Genomic DNA, 22,240 nt, shown 5'->3' with positions numbered 1-22,240 from the left:
TTTATTATTAGTTGTTAATTTAAATATCGATGCATTTTAATATAGTTTTTTTTGTAATTATTAATTTATTAATAATTTTTGGTCAAATATTAATAAATTGATAATTAATGAAAATATTAATATAAGCATTTTGATCAATAATTATTAATTAATTTAATTAAAATTAGTTTAATTAAAGTTAATTAATAATGGATATTATTTGATAAAATTGTAAAATTATATTATTGATTTAAAACATGATGGGAGGGTAATTCTAGTTTCATTCGAACAAGTGATTGGGTCAACTTGTAGGGTTATCTAGAAATATTTTGAACTTGAATCATACCTTGAAACTAAAACTGAAACATTACATTAACTCAATAGTATATTATTAATCAAACCAAAACTTGATACCTATGTTTTGTTTTATGTATGTTGTTTGTGTTTTGGGGTTCTTGGGGTTGTATTAGCTTGACCAGTTTAGGTTGTTACCAGAGGCTCGGGGTTGTGAATGTGATGTCATGATGATTTGGTCTCGATCTTTCTTAACCCGACCATGGTAATGTGATGAAGTGCTCTATGACATGATTGTGTTTACTAGTTGTTATTGCTTTCAGTCTTCTTGTGTGAAGCTGAGGTGTATGTTTATGAGATACCTGACTTAACTATTTTTGAGTCTCGATCAGTTATATTTGATAACCATTTTTGAGTCTCGATTAGTTATACTTGGTTTTCTTTTCGGTCGCTTAAGAGGACTGAAGTGTTGGTTATGTTCTTGATGATGTCATGTTTTGACTTGACCATTTTGGAGTCTTCGATCAGTATTGTAATTTACTATTGGGATACTTTCTGGTTGCTCATTAGAGAACCATTGGATTTTGTGATTTATCATTGATGCCTTCAGTTGCTGATAGAGAACTGTCATGATCATATGATTATTATTGGATGCTTATCTGTTGCTCATGAAGAACTGATGTAATTTTGTGGCTTATCTTTTATGATGTTTTTCAGTTGCTTGTATAAGACTGAGGTGATTTTATTATGATTCTTGATTTGTGATTTCATGAGCCTAGGGTAGGTTATCTATGTGTAGAGTCGGGAAGTGGCTTGCAATGGGGATCGGGGCCCTAAGAGGCTGCCTGGAGTAACCCATTGTAAGTTGATTTAATAAGTGAAAACATTTACACTAAATAAGGGAAAATGAACCTAATAAGATAATTGTATGTTCTCTCCCATGCCATGAGTGCTAGTACAGACTAGGATGGGGTAGAGAGGACGCTTGGTTACAACCTTGCACTCCATAGTATGCCTCGTCAGTACGAGAGGATACTAGTGGCCGCAGGATCAGTAGGGACCCAGGATTCCTAAGGGATTGCTTGGGTAACTTCTACATGACTTTTGCGATGACACTTTCCCGCTTGCATATTAGGTTTCCTACGTGTCTTGTGGTACCTCTGGGATTTAGATGTCGATCTTTTTAGGAACCCTTGAGTTAGCATACTTATAGGATTTCCTGGACTTAGAGAGTATTTATGATTATAGGTTTTGTTATCCTATTTGGGACTTGAGATTATCTCCTTAGCACGGTGGGAGTGGACCATTTAGGTTCCACGCGGTCGGGTGGTAGTGCTTTTACTCTTACCATTGAGATCCATTCCGTGGTCACCGTGGCTGGAGTTTTCATGATTGGGATTTACCTTCACTATGTCCTTTGATTATTATGATGGATGGTTAGATTTTATGTTAGATGTTTTATCATTATGGATGTATGGACATATCAAGTATGGTGAATAGTTTTGTATATATCTTTACTGTACTTTGTATCATGGATTCATGGAGGTTGATGTATTTCTATTATTACATATGTATATTCTTTTAAGCCTTTCATACCCTGTGACTTGTACAGTGGATGATTGAGCATTCCGAATTAATTTGCCGAGAGGCATTCGGAACAAATGTATATTATGGACATGGGACTTTCTGATTATTCTTTCATATGTATGTGATAGTTGTTAGACTTAGATTTAATTAAATTTAAACGTGACTCAATGTCTTGGGATCTTTAAGAAATGTAACTTGCAATTTATGTTTGTCAATGATTATATGTTATTGCTTCCGCTACTATGTGTTTGATGTGTATGTTATACATTCTTACTTTAAAAAAAAAAAATGTTCAGCAAACTTAGTGAAACTTTAGGTTAATTCTTTTGGATCCCTTGGCGGGGCGTTACACATCACATACGTCTTCAGTTCTTTCTTCCTAGTATTGTCTATCATTTTGTTGGATTTCCATCTCCTTCCTTCTCTTCAATGATTTCCTTAGTTCCTTATTTCCAACCATTACTTGTTCTAATGCAATCTACAAATTAGGCTTCTAATTTTTAATCACTTTTCCTAGTTTTTAGGCATCCGTCTCCAAGACTTTAACTCTGAAGTGGTTCAACTTCTTTCTTATAGATCTAAGCTCTGATACTAATTGTTGGAATCCTAATGCGAAAGTGATATGATGAGGGGGAGGGGGGGGAATCACAATCTCCTAAAGACTTTTACCACTTCACACATTAACCATAGTAAACATAATTAACCAAACCCCTCATTAAAATTAACCTTGTATGCAATTAGACATTACTTGACACAATATTTGGTAATGGAGAACCCCTCCAACATGAAGGTAAAATGGTAGTGGGGATGATGCCCACAAAACCTTCAAGACCCTATGAGGGGTCCACTTTTCTAAAATCATACAAGACTATTAAGTTTACCTTTATGAAAGGAGTTAAACTTCACAACTAAGCGAGTAATCTCTTAAAGGATTTATAATAGGTCTACTAGGACCACTCTATTAAGAGATTCACCTGATACATTAGTTTGAATGTAATTGTACTATGATCATTTTGTCTACATTGATTTATTGATAAAAGATATTATCTCTCCAATATCTAATCACCTCAATTTGACTACTTTGCAATATCTCCTCACTGTACTATTTTGTCACCTTTAGTACTTCAACACTTACTAATGACTAATTCCCCTTCATCTTTACATACATAATTCCTTGAACTCACAACCACACATTCAACTTTGAATACTTTCTTATAGAGTCATCTGAAGAATCTTCCATATTATAATCAATGATTTTCATTCATCCTTTTTATCACTTAAGATCTTCTATTTTTTTATTATATTTTTACACTACATAGGGATTAATGATATAGGATTATAGGTAAAATAACCTCCTTGCTCTTCACCTTGATCATAAAAATAAATTAAATATTTGGAAAAATGCTTTACATAATACTTTGTTCCATTCCAAACTCATATACATTAACTACATAACTCAGCACATATAGCCTTTAATGTTTGATCATGCTTGATTCTTCTTACTACGTTTGGCTTAAACTATATCTCCTCTTTGAATCACTTAGTTCATGTGACACTTGGATTATATCATGTGTTACCTTCTAAATAGCTCAAAAACTATTAAATGGTTGATGACTATTATGTTCTTGACACATATTAAAGTTGTACACATTTTCTCTTTGTAGCTTGACCTATGTTGTGGCTCAGTGGTAGTGTTGACTGACCAACTCTACATTGTAAATGACTTAGTATTTTCACTAATAGACAATACCAAGATTTCCTTTAGGTTTAAAATATATAACCACCTAGGTCTCCCTTTCTCTCAACCAATCACTCATAATATCTTTCCTCATTGTAAAAACTATTTCTCAAGTTCTACACCAGATTTCAGAGATTTGGGACCTATTTTGGGACCCCAAAGGAGTCTTGAGGGTTTTATACCCTATTTGATTGGGATGTATGATTACCTTTTTGGTTTAATTAGGGACTCAATGCATCATTACTTAGGCCCTATTTTGGTTTCATTACCTAAGTCTTGTGTTTGGATTATTTTGAGGTATTAACTTCTACGAAGGTTGACCTATAGGAGTAAGCTATTTTGAGCCCTTTATAAACCCATAAAATTTCTCCATTTCTTATCTATAATCTCACTAATCCAATTTATCAAGAGCTAAAGCTTAAGCTTCTAAGTTATCAAGCATTCTTCAAGCATTTAAGGAATTCAAGCAATTTCTTCATTCAAGATCAAGGATTCATGCATTAAAGCTATTGAAGGAGTTTATGCTAGATCTTTCATTCCATTTTGAACATTTGAGATCTACCTTCATACATTCAAGATTCTTTTTTGCATATTTTCACTCACCTCTCAAGATCTACATTCATCTATAGTCATTCCTAAGGAGGATTTCAAGCATATTGATTCATGAAGGTCTTAGTTTCACTTTGATTTCCTTTTCTAGGGTTTCGAATTGATTCAAAATTATTTCATCTACATACTTGATTACCTTCAAAATTCAAGAGCACATTCATAGATTTAGATTACTTCATGTTAGATCTATCACTACTACTTGCTATCATTCTATATTTATTTCAATTCAAGGTTAATTCAAAAATTAGTTTTGACTAAGACAAACCCTCCCCTCGTCTCCCAAAAAAAAAAAAAAAAAAAAGAAAAACCTTTATTTGCAAGTTTCAGATCCTGGATTGGTGAACATGTTGTAGATTCAAATGCCCTTTTTTAGCTTTCTTCAGAACTGTGAAATCAAAATCAATGTCTAATATAGTTTTTCAAGGATATAGAGGTCACCCTTACAAACAAGGCCATGGCGGTCACCCTTGTTAAATTGCCAAACAATTTATATATTTTATAGATATTTTTGTTTTCAGCCTAGATTAATGGAATTAGCGAATTTGGAGCTCATTTGGTAGCCCATTTTCAAGTTTATATTTCATAAAGTATATCATCTTCCCCTTTTCCATTTTTATACATTGGAAATAAATTTTTGAGTTATTCAATCCTTTCACATTAGGTTACACATTGACACTTCCTTTTGCATCAATTGAACCTAATTAAAGGGGTGGATCTTGATATAATTATTAAATGTCACTAATACATACATTTCTATCTTAAGAGAGAAGTAAATGTAACTTAATGATAAAGTCAAGTTGACTTAATAGTTTATTTATTTATTTATTTTAACAGTAAATCCCTAGACCGGGTGGCACTTAACAGTGTCTATATAAAATCCTATCAAGGATAAGCTCCTACTAGGGCATACTTTAGAAGAGTGCACAATTTGTGAGTAGTAATTCTTACCATGGGTTTCATCCAAGTTGGGTTTCCATGAGATAAAAATATATGTGTCAAGTGTTGCATTATTGTTTAGATGTGTTTACATATTTAATGATTTCATCTTCCTTTATTAAGCTTATGTTGTCATAAGGGTTCATTTTTTGAAATATTGCATAATCAATTGATTATTAATTCTCCCCCCATCGTCTCAACAATCTGGCCCCTTAGGAGTAACATTCTTAGCTTCAACATTTTATAATGTCAAGTAATTCCTAGGAAAGATATACACTTAAGAAAACTAAAATTTTGCAACTTGATAAAAAATGTGAAACATAAGTGACAATTTATAAAACTATATATAACAAAGTTTGGAGATCTCACATTAAAATATAAATAACCATAATAACAAAATAAAGAGTCTTCTCCTGCTCTTCATTAAGGTTTAATATTACTTATTGAAAACATTTGTAAAAATAAGGCTATAAAGACCTCTTCAATTCTAGAGAAGAGGAAACAGACTGGTTATGATTCCCACTCTAAGAGAATAAAGGTTGAAGAAGGGACTAGTAATAGCAAGAAGGTTTTCAAATGGGAGAGGAGTAAGAAAAATGTTGAGGAATTTAAAGAATCTGAGAATTTTGATAATGATGAGAAAAAAAAAATGGGGGAACTTAGTTCTAACTTGGATAGTTTCTCGGTGTCATCTAGTAAAGATAATGAAGAGGGAAGTAAAGATAGAAATATTGATTCAAATGCTGGGTTGGAAGCTCTCGAGGAGGATGAAGAAAAACTCACCCTTCTCATATGAAGAGTAATACCAATGAGGAGAAAATGGAGGAGGATATTGGTAAGAAATTGAAGATAAAGGCCTTATTAATAAGGAAAATAGCCAGAGAAAGGAAGAAAAGGAGGAGAGGATGGAGAGTATGGATATTAATATTGATACCCATATTAAAACTATGACTACTGTGGTTGGTTTTGAGCCTATGGTTTTGGTTGATGGGAGAGATGACTCTTAGGATGCAAAACTTTCCTTTCTCCACACTACTAAGCTTAAAGTGAAGACTTCCCTTTAGGGTGATTCTTGGTTGTATAAAGAAATAATGGTTCTCAAGAAGAAATTGGGGGTTATGTAGAAAGAATTGGTTGTTGAACACACTAGGAGAGCTCAAATAGAAGTGCAAATTGGTAACATCCTTGAAAAGCTTAAAGAATATGAGTAGGAGCTTCGTTACATAATTAAGGAAAGTGGTCAAAAAATGGAATTGGTCACTTCTAGTCTATGTTTTGTGGTGGCTAGTTTGGATAAGAAGAGTAATGAGGAGATATTGTCTCTTGATAATGCAGAGATGGGGAGTACAGGAGGACCTAGTAAGAGAACTAGGTAGATCATAAGGAAAATGGTTGTTGAGGCTCTTGAGGATCCTTTTCTTACTCTGGCTAACATTATCTAGAGTACTAAAAGCCTAGGTAAAGAGGCGATGAACATTATCAAAGAGCTATTGTAGGTGTTGGTTATGGAGCAGGTGTGTTAGTTGCTAGTCTAGGTGGGATTTTTGGTTTTTACCTTTTGCTTTCTAGCTTGTTTAAACTCTAGGTTCTAGGTCCTTGTAAAACCTAGTTTCTTTTTTTCATTTTAAACTTTTGGTTTCAGGTCCCTAGAAAATATAGTTTTGATGTTTTAAACTTTAGGTTTCAGGTCCTTGTAAAACTTGGTGGTGTTTTAATTTTTATCTTTAGTTTTTTGTAAAGTTTTTTTTGACCCTTCAAAACTTTCTTTTACCATTATCTAAAACATAAATGGTGATCCTAATATTTTCCCTTTCTAGTAATTAAGTTGATATTTTAAATGTTTTTAAGTGTTAGGGTGGCAAAAAGATACATCATTGACCATACTTTTTAATTCATTAAAAGTTAATAGTAACAATTCTTTTATTTTTAATGCTTTTTCTATTAATTATCATTTAGACAAACAAGATCATATATAAGTATCATTGGTTTAGCTGACTAAGAAGAGTTCATATATTACAAATTGAACCTTAAATCAAAATACAAAAATTCCATATTTTATTATATTTAATCACATGGAAATATATTTAGTTAAAGGGACCATTCCATTCATCTTCATAATCATCCCCTACTAGATAGTCTTCAAGATTGATGCCAATATTGGAACCCCCTTCTCTCAAGCCTGTAGAGCTATCTATATGATCATCAATAGTTACCATTTGTTTAACTTTGAAGAAATTCAATGGTCAAGACCCTCTGACTTCTCTACTCCAATAACTATGGTCCCAAGTAGTCCTTTGTCCTCTTTTTTTCTTCCATTTTCCATTATCTTTGAGCTTCTTGAAAATTTCTTTTGTGTAAGTTCAAACTCAAGTTTTGTGATTATTGTAGTGTGCCCATATGCTAGTTCTTTAATGATGTATTCATTCTTTCCCTCTCTCAAAAACTTGAGAAATTTTTTATTCTAAGAACTTGAATATTTCTATTACTTGTAGAGAAATAATAGAGTATACAAGTCTTTAAAGAGACTCGGTTAGGTACCTAGCCTTCCCATTAAAAATATCATCATTCCTAGCTTTCTAAATGAGCTAAAGCACATGACCAATGAAAATTGACCAAAAAATATTTAAAAATTTTCTATTATCAATAATATAAGTTGATAGAATGTCATGGGATAAAGTAAAATTATAGTTCAGATAAAGACCAAACATACCCTAGATCTCTATGGAAAATATGCAATCAAAGAACATGTGGTTGGTGGATTCAAATATTTTCACATAGAACATATATTAGGCTAAACTCTCAATCTCTTGAAAGGCAATTTATGTTTGAAAAGGTGCCATAAGAAGCATTAAACTTTAGGCTCAATCGGTTGGTGCCACATATTTTCTATATATTTCACTCATGTAACATAGTGCAGGTTTAGGCTCCACTTATGGTTGGGGTGATCATAAATACCAAACTTGTGAGTGAGGAGGGAATAGAAGTATTTTGATTTAATGCAATGCAAGATAGAATCATCTAGCCACCTCAAGATTACATCATACACTCCCAACACACAAAATGGTTTAGGGAGAGAAAGTTTACAACAAGTCTCCTTTAACATAAAGTGCATTCTCCATTGAGTGTTAGAGATGTAAAACTTTGACATAATCACCTCCCAGTTCACTTGTTCATTGTGGTACATGACATCTTTAAAGAATTGAATACTCTATGCTACCCATTTCTGTTAGATAACTAACTAATACTTATCATTGATCAACTTGGTAAATACATTGACTTCATCAAACTATAAACTAATAAACTAACTTGCAGTTCCTAGCTAGTATCAACATGAGATCTATTAGATTTACATAATCCATTTTAATGCTTTCAAATTTTTGGATTTGATTGTGTATAGTTTTTACATCACTATTTTGGATCATACTACATGATCCATCATCAGGATGCTAGAGTATCAACGTCATTAACTGACTTACAAATATGATAACAATTTGAACATATAAAAGAAAATAACATGAAAAAAATCCATATACACATGAACACCAATATTTTTATCATGGAAAACAAATTAGGGAAAAAACGACCGAGTACTCATCCTCAAAGTATTTTCAATCTTCTAAATTGAACCTAGTTAAGAGCTGCACTTGTTAAAGATTAAAAGTACACTGCTAGCTAGTGTGAGTCTATTAGGATATTTTCACCAAAGATCATTTATACCTTGTGACTCTTCAATAATTTGCCTCTCTAAAGGACTTACACATAGTCAGTGGAGTGTTACCATACAAATGGATTTAAAAATTGAGACTATTAAGTCCACTTGGTTAAGATATTTTCTGTTATAATGGTTAGAAAGTAATAGTCAAATAATTTGTTAAAATTAGAAACTCACTTTGCTTCATAATATCTTCATTCTACTCAATACTCTACTTGTCAACTACCCATCACATAAACACTTCACTTCACCTCAACTTCACACTCTGATATGCTTGGTAGAATCTTCTTCAACACTTCACATCAACTGGACCAACAATGAACTCATTCTTGTCTCTTTCTTATATAGATAGATTTTTCTACTTCACCTTCTTCACAAATTTTCCCACCTACCTAGAATTCTTAATTAAATATTTTCCATCTTAGATTCATTGAACCTAGAAATGCTTTTACCTCAAACTTTGAACTTCGCCTTGAATCACTAAACATGCTTAAAATCTCCATCATCAGATCTTATCTTAATTATTATGGTCATTGCTCTTGCTAACAAACTTCATCCTTATCTTAGAAATTTTTTCAAAAATATAGATCTTTTCACTATGTCAATCTTTAATAAATATTTCACAAAGTATTCTTTATTTACTGAATTCTCATCTTCTTTTACTAACTTCCCCCATACTTGGTTAATACTACACTTGGTTAACATTATGCTTACTTGATTAACTCTTGACTTTCTTAATCAATACTAACTTACTTCTCTTTATAAATTCTTCATTTACTAACTACTCAAGCTTTCTTCTATATTATCTCAAGTCTATGTTAAATCATGTAAAATAATGAAACCAACATTATACTATCATAGAATTATTCATGAGTTTCTCAATTAGGTTCTCATACTTAACATTACTTCTTCATCTTATCTTCATAATCTACTTTCCACTTCTCTATACAACATCACATCCTTTAGATGATTGCAACTTACATTAATTAATAGTTTCAAATAGCTCGAAATAAATCACAATATAACAACTAATCTAATTCTTCTACATATACTTTGCATCTCAATTCTAATCTTCATCTTCATTACCTTCACTTCTATTCAAAAATCTCTCCTTTACTTTCACCAATATTAGTTGTGTCCAACAATCTCCCCCTTTGGCATTGATGGAAAAACATTATGAAACATATCATCCAATACCATACATCATCATCTTCTACAACAATTCATCAATTCTACCCCACTCGATCTTTCTTCTTTAACTCTCTTATGTTCTTTATCAGGTTCTCATCTAATTTGTTCTTCTACAACTTATATCTCCATTCAGAAAATTCTCTCTTTTCTTATATACTCCCCCTTAGGGTATATATCATTCAATTTTCAACATCTTCTTCTCTGGCAATAATCTTCTTCACTAATTAGCCCCCCTTTGAAAATAATTCTCCTTTATACTTTCTCCCCGCTTTACTCATTCTCTCCCACTTTTACAACAATGCTAAAGGTAACAATAAGCTTCAGTTGGAAACTTATATACCTTGTATTTATAAATTGTATCTTGCATGTATTGATCAATTCTGGTTCATTACATCCTCTTCACAAATTTAGGGCAGCCTTAAAAGTAAATTCTTGCATCATATTCACTTTTTAAGTATAGATTATTGTTCTCACCAATTCTAAAAAAAATAATTCTCATCAAATATGAATGTAATCTTTCATACCATGCTTAGGGTATGTGTTTCAATCCATATAGTGCCTTGTGTATCTTTCATACCATGTTCCTCTGATTTGGATCAACAAAAAATTATGTTTGTTCAATGTAGACTTCCTCTTCTAGTATTGCATTCAATAATCTAGACTTGATATCCATCTGAAAAAGTTTAAATCCCTTTAAAGGAACCTATACAAGTAGTATCAGCACTCCTTCTAGTCTAGAATGTTTCCCCACAATAAATTCCTTCTTCTTGTGCATATCCATTACAAACTAGTCTAGCATTATTTCTTGTTACTTCTCCATTTTCATTCAACATATTTCTAAAAGTCCATTTAGTACCGATCACATTATTGTTCTTGGGTGTTGGTACCAATGTCAATATATTATTCTTATCTATTTTCTCAGTCTCCTCATTCATAGCTTTAATCCAGTCTTCATTCTCAAATGCATCCTTAATTGTTCTAGACTCAAACTCACAAATTAAGCATGTATTGTCTCTCAACTTACTTCCTTTCATCACTCCAACATCTTTATCTATAATAATCTATCTAGGTGAATGGTTCTTTCTAACATACTTTTCTAAAACTGGTTTGGTTCTATGTTCTTTGGTATTTTCTTCACTCAGTGTGTACTCAATAGGTTGCTTCATAGTAGGTTGTTGTTTTTGAAGTATTTTTTTCTATCACTTGGTGACTTCTTTCTATTTCTCAATTAGTTTACTTGGTTCTCCTTCTTGAGCATAGAAAAATATTTTTTAATCTTCATGTTATTTTTTTCCTTCTTCATTATTCCTTTTTCCAAACTCATCAATCCTCACATTTTCACTCTCAATCATTTTGTTAGTAGCATTGTTCAAACATTTATATGCCTTAGTCATGGTGGAATATCCTAGGAATTTACCTTCATCACCTTTAGAAACAAATTTCCTATTTTTATCATGTTTCAAAATATAACACCTACTTCCAAATATTTTAAAATAACTTACATTTACTGTATGCCCATACTAGAGTTTATAAGGTATCTTGTTTGTACCTTTCTTAAATTGTACTTTGTTTAGTGTGTAAAATACAATGCTAATTACCTCTCTCCACTATATTTGTGCAACCTCCTTCTATATTAATAGTGTTCTAGAACAATTAAGAATGGATCTATTTCTTCTTTGAACAATTTCATTTAATTGTGGTATCCTTGGGGATGATAATTATTCCATAATTCCATTCTCATTAAAAAAGCCATTAAATTCATCAAACATGAATTCACCTCCTCTATTAGATCTCAAACATTTAATCTGTTTACCATTTTCTTTCTCAACTCTTTCCATATACCAATCGAATGTTTGAAATGTATCACTTTTTTCTTTCAAAAAATTAACACACATCATTCTTGAGAAATCATCAACAAATAAGAAAATACCGATCACCATAGTAGCTTTGAACTTTCATAAGATCACATAGATCAGCATGAACCAATTTCAATACATCACTAGATGAGTAAGACTTAATTTTGAAACTTGACTTAGTCATTTTCCTAATTTAACATTGCTTACACATCACTTTATCAATTTTTCATAAGCTTAACAATCCTCTTACTCTTTTCTTTCTACAAACCTTGTTTATGTTGTCAAAATTAACATGACATAGCCTTTTGTGACATAGATAAAAAAATTCAATTCTTGTAATCAAACATGTATTCTCAATAGAACCTAAGAAAAATAGGCTACCTCTTGAATATTCACTAGTACCCATCAAATTTCTAGCATCATCATATATCTTCACTTTTTGGTTTTGAAATTATAGTTAGTGACATGTGTTGTTTAGCTAAGCCATACTAAACATATTATTCTTTATTCCTTGTATCCAATATGCATTATCACATTTAATCTTCTCATTCAAAATAATATAACCTTTTCCTTTCATAGGGAATGGATCATTAATTCCAAGTTTAACATATTCACCATCATAGTGTTCTAGACTCTCAGTTTTACCAATATCACTAGTCATATGGTGAGTGCAACCACTATCAATAATCCACAAATCATTTTTATTTACTTGAAAAATGAGAGTCTTCCTCCATTGCAATATACAAAACTTCCTCACCATCCTCTTGATTAGAAGTTTATTATTCAATGTCTTCCTCTTCAACTAGGTAACAAACCTTCTTTCCTTTATCTATGTAGTCTCTCTTTTGTCATTCCTTTCGTCTTTTTTCTAGACATATATGTACATGCAATGTGACCAACCTTGTTAAATTTAAATAAAATAAAAGATAGTCTACCTTTATACTTTCCTTCACCTCTCAGTAGCCTCTTAGACAATAGTACTTCAAGTTCTTCTTGGTCATTATCATCTGACTCATAATCACTATCATTCTTAGTATGATGAGAACTCTTCTCTTTCCTTGAACTTCCAATAGTTAGAGATGTCCTAAATGCATATAAAATATTAGGAACTAAACAATCATCAAATTTATTCATCTCAAAATTAGTTAGTTTATTAAACAAAGCATCAAGAGTAATATTATTTCTAGGTATAGATCTCAACTCCTGAATAGAAGAAACTCTAATAGCATAGATAGGTAAAAGTGTTCTAAGAACTTTTCTTACCACAACTTCATCAGTTATGACTCCACCAACCCCTTTGATAGCATTAACAGCTTCCTTGATTTAGTTATTTTTTTTCATAATGTTCTCACCTTCTTTCATTCTCATGTTGTCAAACTTACCTCTAAATTTTTTAAGCCTTTTCTCTTAGCACATCCTGATCTCCTCCATGGAAAAGTATTGATTTTCCCCACATATCCTTAGTTAAATCACAATATTTGATGTCACCAAAATCAAGATCATTCAAGGAAGAAGCAAGCTCTATCATTAGAGAATTGTGCTCTTGTTTTTCTCTCATCTGCATAATAGTCATAGGATGAGGGGGTGCTGCTAAGTATTGATTTTCTAGGTAGTACAATACACAGTCTCCAATTCTAGATAATGTATAGTCTCATTATTCTTTGCAATGATGGAAATTTCTCCTTGTCATCTTCAATACCTCTCTCTTAGATATCTTTGGATCTTTAGCTTAAGTATGTAAAGCTTGTTACTCCAACCACCAATGCTATGATACCAATTGTTGGATAACTAAGAGGGGGTGGGTAGAAAGTTATCCTAAGGCCCTTTAATAAAATTCACCACTTTTATAACAACTTATACTTATCAATAATCAACTTAGTAAACACACATTAACTTTATCAATATGTAAACTGATATTCTATCTGTAACTTCCACTGAGTATCAACATCATTAACCAAATTACATAAATGATAAAATTTTAACATATAAAAGAAAATAACATGAAAAATATCCATAAACATATGAACACCAATATTTTAAACTTGGAAACCCAATTAGGGTAAAATCCACAAGGTACTAGTCCCCAAAATATATTTACTCTTATGAAGTGATCTTGGTTAAGATCCAACCCTGTTAAAGGTTACAAGTACAGTGTTAGGGGTGACCCTATTAGGGTATTTTTACAAAATTTCATCTAGACCTTTTCACTCTTCAATAAGTGGCCTCTCTAAATGATTTTCAAACATTCAATGGAATATCACCATACAAATAGATTTAAAAATAAGGCTGTTAAGTCTAATTGGTTAATAATTTTTTTCTACAATGGTTACAAAGCAAAAATCAAATGATCTATTAAAAATAACAACTCACTTTTTTTGATAAGATCTTCATTTTTCTCAATATCTCTTCTCATTGTTTGACCATCACAATAACACTTCACTTTGTTCCAACTTCGCACTCTAATTTACTTGATAGAATATTCTTTAGCACTTCACATCGACTTGGCTATTAACTAGACAAGTAATGAATTCCTTCATGTATCTTCCTCTTATAGACATATTTTTGTTGCTTCAACCCCTTCATATATTTTTTTGGTCAACCACAATCGTCGATTAATATTTTCCAACTCATATTCATTGAATTTAGATACACTTTGACCTCAAACTTTGAACTTCTCCTTAGGTCACCATGTTGAAAATATTCAAGATATGATAGGTTACTGAGAGGGGAGGGGTAAATCAATAACATCAAAACTTTAAAACAATTCAACACTTTAACCATATATACTATTCACCATTCATTCATCTAATCTACTACATATATGAGAGAACAAACATTTACAACACATGTACATGGTGATTTAGTGACCCAGAAACCTTCCAAATAGAAAGTAAAACTAGGGTGGGGACGATACCCACAAAACTTCATTACTGCAGTAAGAAGTTGGCCTATTAAGGCATACATTGACCACTTTTGGTGATCTTCCTAGTTAGGAGCACAAAGGATTGCTAGGTGCACCTTGTTAGAGTATTTTACAAATATACACTAAAGTATGCACTATGTTAGGAGATTTATACAAAAGACTGTTAAGTCTACCTTGTTAAAGGACTTACAAAATTGATTCACCTATTAGGATGAAACAGTGGATCTACATACAAACTTGATTGCTGATTAGATGCTTGAAAGATAGATCACCTCTTATGACTAATGAATCTTTACTGCTCCTTGTAGACCTTGCTAAATACTCTACTCTGCTGATGATTCGGCCAAACAGTAGAAAAGTTAGTCTTATTATATTTTTTAATTCTTTAATATAATAGTTTATAGGAAGTGATTTATAGGGTTGGACTTAAATTGTAATGTTGTACGAAGCTTTTCATACTCTAAGGTGGGGGGCCTATATGATTATTATACTGGATATATTTCATATCCATAGGCCTATGAGTGTGTACATGCATCAATCCAGTTGGATAAGTTTGGAGTGACCCAGTTCCCACATGTTAGGAATATTAAGTAGAAAGTACTTTTCATAAGCTTTATATCTATATATATTGTGAGTATTTGTAATATGCTTTTTAATTATTGATATTTTCAAAGATTAGAATGCTTTCATTATTCATTATTAAATTTATGATATGCTTTTTAATCTTCTTCTTTTTTTTTCCAAATTTGTGTTCAGTTTGCAATCTCCATATGCTAGGTGGTAAGGCACTAGAGGATTTTCATGTCCCCTTTTCAAATAATTAAAAAATAATAATCTTTGCTAAGGCAGGCAGGCCCAAGAAAGTGAAGTTTCAGAAAAAGGGGGTTAATCTTTGGAAACCGTTGGACTAATAAATGAAAATTATTATTAAAATATGTTTCATTAACCTCTCTTGGACGTGAGTTACAGTTATGCCCTCCTTTAATGGGTTTTGGAGGCATTTTGGGCTCATTCCAGAACTTGATTTTGCTGATTTCTTTGTTATTCTTCAGAGGCTGCCAAATCTATGGAGAAGGAGACCCAAGAACGGGAGTTTGCAAGTTTCCAGGGAGACCCAAGAATGGGAGTTTTCAGGTTTCTAGGAAGGCTAAGGATAGGAGTTTGAATCCATTCTATGTGCATGCTCATACAGAGTTTGCCTTTGTGCTGAACAGTGTAGATTTGTGGGTTTTTGGGTGTGTTTTTTGCATGAGTTTGGTGTTTTCAGTTGAGCATTTCATATCAGTTTTGATTGCTGCTGTATTTCAGAATTTAAGCTGTTAAAATAGAGCTGAATATATATATTGGGATGTGATTAAACTTCTGAGATAGTTTATTAGTGTTTTTGTGGTGTTTTCGGGCATTTTTGTATTAATTTCGGGAGCCCGATGAGCATAGTTTTTGTCCTACATTTGCGAGCTGCTATGTAAAGGCTATATAGATCTAGAAATTTCATTTTGTAGGCTATTATGCTGCTGAATTTTTTGTAAAAATTTCCATTTTCAGATTTATTAATAATAGGTGAAGCTGTGAAGCTTTTGGCACCATTTCTGGCATACCCGATTTGGGGTTTCTTGAGAAATTTGGAGGATCTTTGTGATATTAGTTGTTTGATCTTAAAGATCTAATTAAAGGTTGGAAATATCATACAAAAATCAGAAAAGGGACATTTCAGTGGTATCAGAGCCATGATCTTGCCAGCCTGAGGGTTTGTAGAAGTTTGCAGGTCAGTTTTGACAACTACCCAGATCTTGCATTTCAGTTTTTAGAACTACCCAAATCTTGCATGTCATAATTTATGGTTGCATGTTGCTTCTAATCAGCTGCATGTCAAAATTTATGGTTGCATGCTACTTCTAATCATTTTCATGATTAGTTCTTGGTGAATTTGGTGGTTGTAGAAGTTTGCATGTCAGTTTTGATAACTACCCACATCTTGCATGTCAGTTTTGACAACTACCCAAATCTTGCATTTTTGACAACTACCCAGATCTTGCATGTCATAATTGATGATTGCATATTTCTTCTAATCAGCTGCATGAAAAAATTTATGGTTTCATGCTATTTCTAATCATTTTCATGTTAGTTCTTGGTGAATTTGGTGGTTGTAGAAGTTTGCACATCAGTTTTGACAACTACCCAGATCTTGCATGTCAGTTTTGACAACTACTCAGATCTTGCATTTTTGACAACTACCCAGATCTTGCATGTCATCATTGATGATTGCATGTTGCTTCTAATCATCTGCATGAAAAAATTTATGGTTGCAAGCTACTTCTAATCATTTGCATGTTAGTTCTTGGTGTTTGAAGAAGTTATATCCTATTGAGGTTAAACTCTACTTTATCCAGAATGGACAGGTATAGTACAAAGTCTCAGAGGACACGATCTTGGACAATTGATATCCAGAGTCAAAATAGTAGAAAGGATGGTTATTTAGAAATTTGAGATAAACTTATGAAAATAAGCCATGACATGTCTGAACAGTTGATTGAGCACCACCGTATAATGAATGTCATGTTGTCTGACCCAGCTAAGATGGATAAGTTGACTGGATTTCTATTTGGAAAATTTTCCCATAGGGCAGATGACACAATTACCAAGAACTTGCATGAAGAGTTTGAGAAACTAGCTGATAGCCAGGTAGAGGTCTTAGATTCTACTCTGCCATAGGAGGTGGTGGGAAACGATATTACACAGATTAATAGTAATGGTCAACTTGATACTCAAATTGAGACAATTGTTTACAAGTCGTCAAAGGGTGATGCCACAACTATTCAGGATGGTATAGTTACAATAGGCAATGACTATAGTGTAGTGGGTTCAGATGATGATTATGAGGATGTTGTTGTGCAGGATGGTGAGATACCTGGTAGAGATGAGCAGACATTGAGCATTCATGATATTGCTAAGAAAGAGTACCGGGCACAGTTAGATGCTTCACCACATGAGGTTGAGGCTGGTAGTACTTCACATGATTTGTCCAGCCAGCTGAAGGTAAATAAGGATAGTATTGTGAATTCATTATCTCATCATGAAAGGTATGTGAAGTTAGTTGGTATTGGTCATATTACTCAGGTGAGGAGTTTTCTTGAGTTACCAGTTGATTCTAGTATACGAATATGGACTCGAGATTGTTATATTGGCATTTGGGATTCAGTTGACTGGAGATCTTTAACACTTTTTGGTAGCAGTGTTTGTTTGGGTGCTGTCATGGATTTGATTAGCGGATTACATGGTGTTGTCTTTTCTTGTGCCAGTATCTTGTCTGATGTTGGTATTAGTTTTTATACACTGATGTTGGGCTTTATTCATATATCCAGTCGACCATATTTGCTGGAATGTGTTGATGATCTTTCATATTTGGCGGTGTGTACAAATGAGTCCCAGGATCATATTGGCATTGATGACATCCAGGAGGCTATAGTGGGCAGTTTTGAAAACTTAGTTTCCTTGGGTGCAGAGGAGTTAGACAGCAGTGCTAATATTTTTGATACTTCGTATGTTGATATGAGCTTTAGATTTGATTCACAAGATATGGATTGTAATACTCTAGAGACTAGTGACTTTGATTATACTCCTTTAGACAGTCCATCAGAGGTGGTTTGTAGGAGATAGTCAAGCCAATGCCATCATGTGTCTAATCAGTTGAGAGTTAGTGACCGAGACATTGCTATCACTTGCCAACATTTTGATGCTGCTTGTCAGTTGTTAGTAGTTTATGGATGGGGTTCTCCTACTAGTGATGAGCAGGAAGGAAGTTATCTTTCCTTGACAGAGATCCACTCTTTATGGGAGGCTATTTGGATTTTGAGACAGAATTATATGCAGTTGGTAGCCGACAGAGATTATCTTATGGAGTGGGGTAGTACAGCATATGATGCATTGTTGGCCAAGGAAGATGAGGTGAGTGAGCTTACTGAGCAGCTTGAAGTGACTTCTGAGATTCTTGAGAGTACACAGTTGGCTTTCAAGGAGTCATAGTTTCATTTGACTAAGGTGACCATGGAGTTAGAGCGACTACAGTCTTTACCTGATTCTATACAGTCACAAGCTATGGTGTTTGGTGATTTGAGGATGTCCATGGTCGAGATTGTCAGAGACAGTGGAGATAGGGATGCATCCATCCTTGATACTAACATTGGCATATCAGGTTCATTCCCACTAGAGTCAGGTTCAGTTGAGTTGGGTGTTGTAGCAGATTGTTGTATGCCTGACATGGTGGTGGCCTCTAGTACTGATGGCACAGAGACTAGAGATGTATCAAAGATCATGTGTGATGTTGGTGAGTCAATAGTTGGCATGGTTCCTACTAGTAATACTACTCCCTTGGTGATATCTTCAGAGTTAGTAGTCAGTTCCAACATGGTTAATGATCAATTGCAGTTAGTTTCATCTAGATTACAGTCTGAGCCACTGACTAAGATTGGCGCATTCTATCGGCATTACACTGTGAGTTTGATGCCTCGGGATGAGAGTTGTGATGGGCATGACATGGCGATAGGTCCTGCAGTTGATAGCTTGATAATACATGACTTAGAGCAGGAGTTTTGGAGTAATGCTTTAGCAGGTGTTATTATTGATTCTACTCCTTTGGCGATGACATCTCCTGACTTAGCTTATGATCAGTCACAGTGGGTTGTATCACTTGTTCATGGTGAGCTGTTGACTGAGGTTGGTTTTTTTAATCAACATTATATTGTAGGTCATGTACATCAGTTAGCAAATGATCCTTGTGTTGAGGAGTTGATGGCAGGAAAATTTGGTTTGGGTTCCATTTCTTGTGGTTTATCTTGTGATGGCTTTTCACCATCAGGGGTGCATGGGAGTTATGGTTATGAGACAGTGGCCGATGATCTACAGAGTTGTGTTGACTACATGAGTTGTACAGTGTGTGGATTCTCCATACTTGGTATAGTTTCATTTGAGAGCATTCACCATTGTGGCAGAGTTGGATTGTACATTCCGTATAGGCCAGTGGGATGCGTTGATGGTATTTATGGTGTTGGCAGTTTGATTTGTCCACTTTACTTGGGTTCTAATGTTCTAAGAGTTTGTGTCTCATGGGTTTTTGACTATGGTAGTGGTGATTTTGGAGTTTGGTTGAGCTATAATTGTCAGTTTGATTATGGATTCATCTTGGTCATATTGCAGAGGATATTGCAAGAGCCTGTGTTAATTGGTAGTAGTATAGTTCATGACTACATTTGGGATCTAGGTGGATTGATTGGTTTATTGTTTAGCCATTACTTGAGGACAAGCAATGTTTGGGAGGGGAGGACTTGTCATGTCCCCTTTTCAAATAATTAAAAAATAATAATCTTTGCTAAGGCAGGCAGGCCCAAGAAAGTGAAGTTTCAGAAAAAGGGGGTTAATCTTTGGAAACCGTTGGACTAATAAATGAAAATTATTATTAAAATATGTTTCATTAACCTCTCTTGGACGTGAGTTACAGTTATGCCCTCTTTTAAGCGGTTTTGGAGGCATTTTGGGCTCATTCCAGAACTTGATTTTGCTGATTTCTTTGTTATTCTTCAGAGGCTGCCAAACCTGTGGAGAAGGAGACCCAAGAACGGGAGTTTGCAGGTTTCCAGGGAGACCCAAGAATGGGAGTTTGCAGGTTTCCAAGAAGGCTAAGGATGGGAGTTTGAAGCCATTCCATGGGCATGCTCATACAGAGTTTGCCTTTGTGCTGAACAGTGTAGATTTGTGGGTTTTTGAGTGTGTTTTTTGCATGAGTTTGGTGTTTTCAGTTGAGCATTTCATATCAGTTTTGGTTTCTGCTGTATTTCAGACTTTAATCTATTAAAATAGAGCTGAACATATATATTGGGATGTGATTAAACTTTTGAGATAGTTTATTAGTTTTTGTGTGGTGTTTCTGGGCATTTTTGTGTTAATTTTGGGAGCCCGATGAGCATAGTTTTTGTCCTACATTTGTGAGCTGCTGTGTAAAGGCTATATAGATTTGGAAATTTCATTTTGTAGGCTGTTATGCTGCTGAAATTTTTGTAAAAATTTCCATTTTCAGATTTATTAATAATAGGTGAAGCTGTGAAGCTTTTGGCACCATTTCTGGCATACCCGATTTGGGGTTTCTTGAGAAATTTGGAGGATCTTTGTGATATTAGTTGTTTGATCTTAAAGATCTGATTAAAGGTTGGAAATATCATACAAAAATCAGAAAAGGGATATTTCAAGGATTGGCAGCCAGTGAGATCATCTAAAATGGGTCACATGCATAGATCCATCTTAGATCGTTCAAACAAAAGCTTTATAATGAACATTCCAGAACTGCTTAATCTCTATGTAGCTAACATTTTTGGTCAGGTTATTCTAAGAAAGAGAGTCTTTGAAAGAGAAGGAGATGAAGCCAATGAATTCAAGGACATGGTAGTTGAGCTCATGACAACTGGTGGTTGGGAGGCGTAGCTACCTTCACCACTACTAGGGATCGATGTACAAAGATGGTCTCTTATCCTAGTGCAACCATTGTTGGTTGTTTTCACTTGATGCTTCAGATTTCAAAATATGCTTTCTTATGATTTATGCTTTCATTATAATTCTTGGATATCATGTTTAGCTGATGTTAGTTTATTTGATGCATTCCCATATTATGATGCTTAGCATATGACTAGATGATGTGAATTGTTGTATTGGATTATCTTATGCTTTACTACTAGCATGTTAGATTTCCTTATGCTTATATTGTAGCATGTTTTAGTAGTGACATCCCTATTACAAAAGTACTGACGATTTGATCGATGGCTTGGGATGTTATGCATAGGGGATGACTAGGGCCCATGATAGTCTTATGATGCCATTGATGGTTGGGAGGAACTGTGTACTTAGTTGTTTTATCATTTCTGCTCACTATGATGTTGCTTTTAGTATGTGCTTTACTACTTTGATTTAGATGGTTAGATGTTCCTCTTTCTTATTCCTTGGCATATTTTTGATTATGCTCTTGAGTGTGTGCTCCTCAATCTATGTGGATCTGGTACTCCCTAGTGTGGGGGTTCTGAACTTAGTTTTTCTCTTCTTCTTTTTCCCTGTTGTGTTTTCCTTAAGTGTTTTTTTGTTTCTATGGGTGACATTTTATCGGCATGGTGCAACGCAAAAATGTATCACACACCCATTGAAACTTTGTCATGCATCCCTTGATTCTATCATATGCCTTTTGGAGAAATATCACGTGATACTGGAAAGTATTGCACCTCCTTGTGAGAAATGTCATATGACACCCTAAAAGTGTTGCACGCCTTTGGGAGAAGTATCGTCCAGTCCCTAAAAGTGTCACCGTCCTTTAGAAATCTTGTGCAATACTTTTCTATGCTGTATTAAAGTATCACCTGATTTTTCTAAAAACATGTGTG

Source organism: Cupressus sempervirens, chromosome 6 (genome assembly GCF_028749045.1).
Source record: "Cupressus sempervirens isolate cs-2001-9-10 chromosome 6, ASM2874904v1, whole genome shotgun sequence".
Classification (NCBI taxonomy): Eukaryota; Viridiplantae; Streptophyta; class Pinopsida; order Cupressales; family Cupressaceae; genus Cupressus; species Cupressus sempervirens.
The sequence above is the reverse complement of the archived record's forward strand: the minus strand, read 5'-3'. Positions refer to the sequence as shown.